Here is an 8,859-nt window from a genome sequence, read left to right as displayed (position 1 = left end):
TATGATTTCTTTCCTTCTGCTAACTTTGGGTTTTCTTTGTTCTTCTTTCTCTAATTGCTTTAGGTGTAAGTTAGGTTGTTTATTTGAGATGTTTCTTATTTCTTAAGGTAGGATTGTATTGCTATTAACTTCCCTCTTAGGGTTTCCCTGGTGGTGCAGTGGTTGAGAATCTGCCTGCTGATGCAGGGGACATGGGTTTGTGCCCCGGTCTGGGAAGATCCCACATGCCGGGGAGCGGCTGGGCCAGTGAGCCATGGTCACTGAGCCTGTGTGTCCGGAGCCTGTGCTCCTCAACGGGAGAGGCCACAGCAGTGAGAGGCCTGCGTACCACAAAAAACAAACAAACAAACAAACTTCCCTCTTAGAACTGCTTTTGCTGCATCCCATAGGTTTTGGGTCATCGTGCTTTCATTGTCATTTGTTTCTAGTTATTTTTGATTTCCTCTTTGATTTCTTCAGTGATCTCTTGGTTTTTAAGTAGTGTATTGTTTATCCCCCATATGTTTGTATTTTTTACAGATTGTTTCTTGTAAGTGATATCTAGTCTCATAGTGTTGTGGTCGGAAAAGATAGTTGATACAATTTCAGTTTTCTTAAATTTACCAAGGCTTGATTTGTGACCCAAGATATGATCTCTCCTGGAGAATGGTCCATGAGCACTTGAGGTGAAAGTGTATTGTTGTTTTGGGATGGAATGTCCTATAAATATCAGTTAAGTCCATCTTGTTTAATGTATCATGTAAAGCTTGTGTTTCCTTATTTATTTTCATTTTGGATGATCTGTCCTTTGGTGAAAGTGGGGTGTTAAAGTCTCCTACTATAATTGTGTTACTGTCGATTTCCCCTTTTATGGCTGTTAGTATTTGCCTTATGTATTGAGGTGCTCCTATATTGGGTGCATAGATATTTACAATTGTTATATCTTCTTGGATTGATCCATTTATCATTATGTACTGTCCTTCTTTGTCTCTTGTAATAGTGTTCATTTTAAAGTTTATTTTGTCTGATATGAGAATTGCTACTCGAGCTTTCTTTTGATTTCCATTTGCATAAAATATCTTTTTCCATCCCCTCACTTTCAGTCTGTATGTGTCCCTAGGTCTGAAATGGGTCTCTTGTAGACAGCATATATACAGGTCTTGTTTTTGTATCCATTCAGCCAGTCTATGTCTTTTGGTGGGAGCATTTAATCCATTTACATTTAAGGTAATTATCCATATTTATGTTCCTATTACCATTTTCTTAATTGTTTTGGGTTTGTTATTGTAGGTCTTTTCCTTCTCTTGTGTTTCCTGCCTAGAGAAGTTCCTTTAGCATTTGTTGTGAAGCTGGTTTGGTGGTGCTGAATTCGCTTAGCTTTTGCTTGCCTGTAAAGGTTTTTATTTGTGTGTCGAATCTGAATGAGATCCTTGCTGGGTAGAGTAATCTTGGTTGTAGGTTTCTCCCTTTTATCACTAAATATGTCCTGCCAGTCCCTTCTGGCTTGCAGAGTTTCTGCTGAAAGGTCAGCTGTTAACCATATGGGGATTCCTTTGTATATTATTTGTTGTTTTTCCCTTGCTGCTTTTAATATTTTTTCTTTGTATTTAATTTGGATAGTTTGATTATTTTGTGTCTTGGCATGTTTCTCCTTGGATTTAACCTATATGGGACTCTCTGTGCTTCCTGGACTTGGTTAACTATTTCCTTTCCCATATTAGGTAAGTTTTCAACTATAATCTCTTCAAATATTTTCTCAGTCCCTTTCTTTTTCTCTTCTTCTTCTGGGACCCCTATAATTCGAATGTTGGTGCATTTAATATTGTCCCAGAGGTCTCTGAGACTGTCCTCAATTCTTTTCATTTTTTAAAAATTCTGCTCTGCAGTAGTTATTTCCACTATTTTATCTTCCAGGTCATTTATCCATTCTTCCACCTCAGTTATTCTGCTATTGATTCCTTCTAGAGACTTTTTAATTTCATTTACTGTGTTGTTCATCACTGTTTGTTTGCTCTTTAGTTCTTCTAGGTCCTTGTTAAACGTTTGTTGTATTTTCTCCATTGTATTTCCAAGATTTTGGATCATCTTTACTATCATTACTCTGAATTCTTTTTCAGGTAGACTGCCTATTTCCTCTTCATTTGTTAGGTCTGGTGGGTTTTTACCTTGCTCCTTCACCTGCTGTGTGTTTCTCTGTGTTCTCATTTTGCTTAACTTACTGTGTTTGGTGTCTCCTTTTTGCAGGCTGCATGTTCATAGTTCCCCTGGTTTTTGGTGTCTGCCCCCAGTGGCTTAGGTTGGTTCAGTGGGTTGTGTAGGCTTCCTGGTGGAGGGGACTGGCACTTGTGTTCTGGAGGATGAGGCTGGATCTTGTCTTTCTCGTGGGCAGGACCACGTCCAGTGCTGTGTTTTGGGGTTTCTGTGAACTTATTATGATTTTAGGCAGCCTCTCCTCTAATGGGTGGGTTTTGTTCCTGTCTTGCTAGCTGTTTGGCATAGGGTGACCAGCACTGTAGCTTGCTGGTCATTGGGTGGAGCAGGGTCTTGACGTTGAGGTGGAGATCTCTGTGAGATTATTGCTGTTTGATATTATGTGGAGCTGGGTGATCTCTGGTGGACCAATGTCCTGAACTCGGCTCACCCACCTCAGAGGCAGAGGCCTGACGCCCGGCCGGAGCACCAAGAGCCTGTCATCCACTCGGCTCAGAAAAAAGAGAAAAAGGAAAAAAATATATATATCATCGCTCCCAAAGTCCACCTCCTCAATTTGGGATGATTCCTTGTCTATTCAGGTGTTCTACAGAGGAACCGTACTTCAAGTTGATTGTGGAGATTTAATCCTCTGGTCCTGAGGCTGCTGGGAGAGATTTCCCTTGGGTTTGGCCCCGCCTCTGCATGTAGGTCGCCTAAGGGCATCTGTTCTTGCTCAGACAGGACAGAGTTAAAGGAGCAGCTGATTAGTGGGCTCTGGCTCACTCTGGCTGGGCGAAGGGAGGGGAATGGAATGCGGGGCAAGCCTGCATGATGCTGCAACAGCCTGAGGCGCGCCGTGCATTCTCCCGGGGAAGTTGTCCCTGGATCCCCAGACCCTGGCAGTGGCGGGCTGCACAGGCTCCCAGGAAGGAAAGTGTGGATAGTGAACTGTGCTCGCACACAGGCTTCTTGGTGGCTGTAGCAGCAGCCTTAGCGTCTCATGCCTGTCTGTGGGGGCCGTGCTGATAGCTGCGGCTTGCGCCCGTCTCTGGAGCTCGTTTAGGCGGCGCTCTTAATCCCCTCTCCTTGTGTACTGTGAAACAAAGAGGCAAGAAAATCTCTTACCTCTTTGGCAGCTCCAGACCATTTCCTGGACACACTCCTGTCTAGCCGTGGCACAATAGCCCCTTCAGGCTGTGTTCACGCAGCCAACCCCAGTCCTCTCCCTGGGGTCTGACCTCCAAAGCCCGAGCCTCAGCTCCCAGCCCCCACTCGCCCTGGCAGGTGAGCAGACAAGTCTCTCAGGCTGGTGAGTGCTGGCCTGCACCGATCCTCCGTGCGAGAATCTCTCCGCTTTGCCCTCCCCACCCCGGTTGCTGCGCTCTCCTCCCGGCTCTGAAGCATCCCCCCTCCGCCGGCAGTCTCCGCCCGTGAAGGGGCTTCTAGTGTGTGGAAACCTTTCCTTCTTCACAGCTCCCTCCCACTGGTGCAGGTCCCGTCCCTATTCTTTTGTCTCTGTTTTTTCTTTTTTCTTTTGTCCTACCCAGGTACGTGGGGAGTTTCTTGCCTTTGGGGAGGTCTGAGGTCTTCTGCCAGCGTTCAGTGGGTGTTCTGTAGGGGTTGTTCCATGTGTAGATGTATTTGTGGGGAGGAAGGTGATCTCCACGTCCTAATCTTCTTCCATCTTGAAGCTCCTCCCTCAAAATTACCTTTTAATGATTGTGTGTGAATGTGAAATTTTAAATGAAGGGTTTGATGGTACTTGGTATAAGTTTTTAGGAAAAAAATAATGCCAACTTCCTTACACTCCCAACACTTGTTCCTTCCAAGAGTTGGTGCATAGTTGTCATTATATTCTATGCTTAATTAAAATATAACTTAAATAAAATTGTTTTTATAATTGAAATGTTTTTTCAAGTTCAAATTTGAATCCATTCCTCTTTGACAATTTCATATAAACTGGGGCCTCATTTTGTGTAGGGTCCTTCTCTTGGTTTTTGTTTTCTTTTCTGATACCTAGTAACTGTTTGTGTTTATATCATTTGGTTTTGGAGAATAAATAACACATGTGCAGTGATTCAAACACTGCTCTCAGTGCATGAGAGCAGTTATCTTCAGCTGTGCCCGGGTCTCTGTCCTCCCGACACTGTCCTGGACCCCTTACAGCCCAGAGAACTCACTGGTGACTGGAGTGGTCTCACTGAGACCCTCCATCCTCTTATTGGTCCTTGTCACCCTCTGGAGACCATGGCACTTGCTTGGTGGTACCTTGCCCTGGCCTGTTCTCCACAGGCACCACCTAGTTCCCAGGCCTTCACAATCTGTTCTCAGGGTTCTGCTCTTTGCTTGGGAGGAATCCCTGCCTGTGTGCTGAAGGGGAAAGACTGAGAACAGATAGTGACCTTCTGGGGATGGTGTCTTGCCTGGCTGTCCCACCCATTAGCAGTATCATTGATGTAACCATACAGGTCGAGGTGGGTTGAGTGTAAAGAAACAATATTGGGGGAACAAACATACGCTTAGTTCTTTCAAATTGCACTACATAAAAGGAGTTTCTCTCACTACCCTAGACCAAGAGCTGAAGTCTGTCTTAACTGGACCCCTGAAAGCTGATCTGACCTTAGACAATTTCATAATAAGGGTCTTGGAAACAGAGGGAAGGTGACCTGCACAGGGTCTTGCATTTGGCTGTGGTGTCAGTGCAGGGACCAGAATCTGGTTCTCCCATCCTGTGGTTTAGTGTGAAAACTGCACCATGCTGTGTGTTCCTATGAATTCTACTGAAACCCTTAATGGCTTTTAGTATTTTAGAAATCTCCCAAATTTTCTTCAGTGTACATATATTCTACTTCATAGCTGAAAAATCTGGTTGAAAAAAATTCCAGAAGTTTTAGGTAATAATTCCAGCAGCCTGCAATCATAAATGCTTATAGCCTTAGAGTTTGGGTGTCAGAATAGCAAATGGTTAAACCCTGTGTCTGGCGTAACCCCTGCTTTGCCACTTGTGACCTTGAGTAAATACTTAACTTCTTCAAACCTAAGATTCTTCCTCTGTCAAATATTAGTATCGTGGAGTCCTGAAGATTAGAGGCTAGGAATCTTCATAAAGTCATAGAGTAAGTCAACTGATCTATAGGTTCTTAAATAGAATTCAGGTTCACCTTTTCCTATTTAATGGCCACAGTGGAAAAGAAAGGAAAGATTAGGACAGCTTCATCATTCCATGTTGCCATCCAAGCATGCATTTACTCATGCATTGCCACTCTCATTCAACCATGAGATTACTTATGCATGCATCTGTTAACCAATATCTAACTCCTCCTCTGTGGCAGGCCCTGGGCAGACGACCCCATGCTCAAGGAGCCCCCAGGGTCCCACAGTGAACTTCCTACAGTAATTGTCTGCTTTCTCTGGGCTGTGTCAGTTTCCCCTTGCAGTGACCGTTTCCCAGTCTTCACCCTCCTTGGACTTGGTGGCTGTTACCTGCCTTGTGCAGAGATTGTATCCACAGAGTATGCATCTCACCTGGTTGAAGAACTTCCATATGTTCAAGGCAGCTGAGCAACCCAGGTCAAAGCAGAATAGTGATGGGACCTACACCCTGGAAAGCTTGCATTTGGTGAATGCCTCGGTGCAGGGGTCTGAGCGTGTGCTCACCTGTAAGGTGCAGCATGAGGCACAGTCTCGCATCCAGGCCAGCCTCGCATCCAGGCCAGCCTCATACTGTTCGCTGCATATACAGACCCATTGTATGTGCCCTGGGCACATATAAATGTACTGGGAGCCCAGGGAAGCTCACCTCTACACCTGTGAGAAACTGAGTGACCTCTGTCTCCAAGTGGAGTGAGGTATTCACTCACAGAGTCCCATTTGATATCTTCTCTACCTATTGTCACCTAGGTCCAGAGATGCCTGCCCTTATCTTTGTGGCTTTCCTCCTGGGCTTCACGGTTCTGCTGGTCATCCGTTTCATAGTCACCTACTTCCACAGGTGGTGGAGCCTATAACAGGTGAGTTGATGGCAGCCTTAATCCTTAGAGAGGGAGATGAGGGCCACCTTCCTGAGCTGGCAAGAGGAATCCAGGTTGAGCCCAAAAGTCACACAGCAATCCAGCCTCAAGGAAGAGTTCTGAACAATCTTATTTCCTCCCAATGTGTCTTGGAATTCTCAGAGGCTTTCAACTCTCATACATTATTTAGTAACCTGGAATTTGAAGTTTTTACAATTATGTTCGTTGGGACCCTGGAGGTGAGGATCCAAGGTATGGAGTTGCGATAAAGGTCCAAGATTTGAGACCCAAACTCCAAAGAGTCCCTCCATAAACCATTGTATATTCAGTTATCACATGGTATATCCTAGGAATGAATAAGGAAAGTATAATTAAAATAAACTAATGGAACCTATCTGGGGGACTTGGATGTGCTGACTAGTAACACTAGATGAACGTGGGTACGGGAGAGAGTTCACAACTTAGAAAGTGGTGTTGTGTGTAGTGAGTAGAGACTTCATTTCTGATCGGTGCCATGAACCCAGGCTGTGCTCAGTGCCTGCCACATAGTATGTACTCAAAAAACATTTGTGGAATTAATGAATGAATGTTTTCCCCAATAGCTATTGCATACTCTTCGATACACTGCTTCCTGCCCTGTGCAAGGGGTTCAAGTGGAGAGAAGCTGTAAGGACCGGAGGCATCCCAAGACCACCCCCCTTCACTCTGCTGTCCCCACCTCCACCATGCACATGCTCCCTTCCACACACCCTCCTATGTTCCTTCTGTCTGAGCTTTGGAGCTGAGTCAAGGATGGACGTAGGTCATGGATATCCGTAATGTCTGACCCTGATGCATTGAGCTTCAAACTGCCTCCACGCAAAAGAGAAACAAGTAGATCCAGAAAACAGATTTCCATTGTGCCCCTGATCGTGAACAACCTTTACTTTTCAGAGCACTTCTTACTTACATCCAGAGCTTTTGCAAGTGTGATTTCATTTTAATACATATATATTTAAAACCACTAAGTTGAATAAGCATTTTTCTATTCTGAAATTCATAGAGAATAATATAAAAATATCCATGGACCTATCTACGATGCTATCTTTGCAAACTGTTCACATTTTATTATGATCTGTTGCTCCTTTTAAAATTACTGTCCTGGATTTGGTATTTATAATCTCAATCATGATTTCATACTTCTACAACATATGTATAAATCCTTAAGCAATATATAATATTACTTGCATGTTTTAACTTTTATATAAATGCTATTATACTGTATACAGCATCCTTGAAGTTTTATTTTTATCCTTAACACCGTTTGTGAGATTTATTTATGTTAGCATTCTATTCTGAAATTCATAGAGAATAATATAAAAATATCCATGGACCTATCTACGATGCTATCTTTGCAAACTGTTCACATTTTATTATGATCTGTTGCTCCTTTTAAAATTACTGTCCTGGATTTGGTATTTATAATCTCAATCATGATTTCATACTTCTACAACATATGTATAAATCCTTAAGCAATGTATAATATTACTTGCATATTTTAACTTTCATATAAATGCTATTATACTGTATACAGCATCCTTGAAGTTTTATTTTTATACTTAACGCAGTTTGTGGGATTTATTTATGTTAGTATATGTAGCTTCATATTCTTAATTTCCACTGCTCTATAGCTTCTATTATAAGAGTATGCTACAATGTATTGATTTTTTTGTGATGGCTATTAAATCTTTAATGTTTTGCTAGTAGAATTTTGCACAAATATTCTTATCTTTGCTTCCTTGGCACATATGGGAGAGTCCCTCTTCTTTTGGCGTGGTCCACAAAGCAGACTATTGGTATCATTTGGAGATTTTGTTATATATTTTTTAAAAAGGTTTTCAATTCTTTTTCTAAAAAATTTTTTTATTGGAGTGTGGTTGCTTTACAATGTTGTGCTAACCTCCACTGCAAAACAAAATGAATCAGTCATACACATATAGATATCCTCTCCCTTTTGGACTTCCCTCCCATTTAGGTTCCACAGTACATTAGGTAGAGTTCCCTGTGCTATACAGTATGTTCCCATCACTTGTCTATTTTATACATAGTATCAATAAACTATATGTGTCAATCCTAGTGGTTTTCACTTCTCGATCAAGTTTTGCTCTTTCCATTAATGCCTTTGATCTCACTTTATTTTTCGTGTGTGTGTATGTGTGTGTGTTTATTACAGGTGGTAATCTTATTGAGATATTATTATTATTATTATTATTATTATTATTATTTTGATCTGCACTGCCCCTATGCCGTACATCAAGTTTCCATAAATTTCTGGTTCTTTTAATGCGGTTTTCATTCCATTGAGCTCTTTGTCTGTCTCTCTGACCAAACTACCCTGTCTTAGTTAGAATAGCTTTATAATAAGTTTTAGTACCTCAGATGGGTAAATCTTCCCACCTTTTCTGGTTGTTCAAAGCTGACATGGCTATTTTTGGCCCCCATGTGTTTTATTTTACTTTATTTTCTGCTTTTCAGAAATTGAAGTATAGTTGATTTACAATATTATGTTAGTTTTAGGTGTACAACATAGCGATTCAAGATTTTTATAGATTGTACTCCATTTAAAGTTATTACAAAATAATGGCTATATTTTCTTGTGCTCTACAATATATCCTTGTTCCTTTTTTTTTTTTTTTTT

The 8,859-nt window shown here is 41.9% G+C and overlaps 1 protein-coding gene across 1 annotated transcript in view; it reads left to right on the top strand.

The window, feature by feature from the left end:
• LOC112066203 (signal-regulatory protein beta-1-like) overlaps positions 1 to 8,859 on the top strand; it is a 122,666-nt gene that overhangs the window by 10,610 nt on the left and 103,197 nt on the right. The gene's annotated exons all lie outside the window — the stretch shown is intronic.

Source organism: Physeter macrocephalus, chromosome 14 (genome assembly GCF_002837175.3).
Source record: "Physeter macrocephalus isolate SW-GA chromosome 14, ASM283717v5, whole genome shotgun sequence".
Lineage (NCBI taxonomy): Eukaryota > Metazoa > Chordata > Mammalia > Artiodactyla > Physeteridae > Physeter > Physeter macrocephalus.
This window is presented reverse-complemented; position numbering and strand designations above follow the sequence as displayed.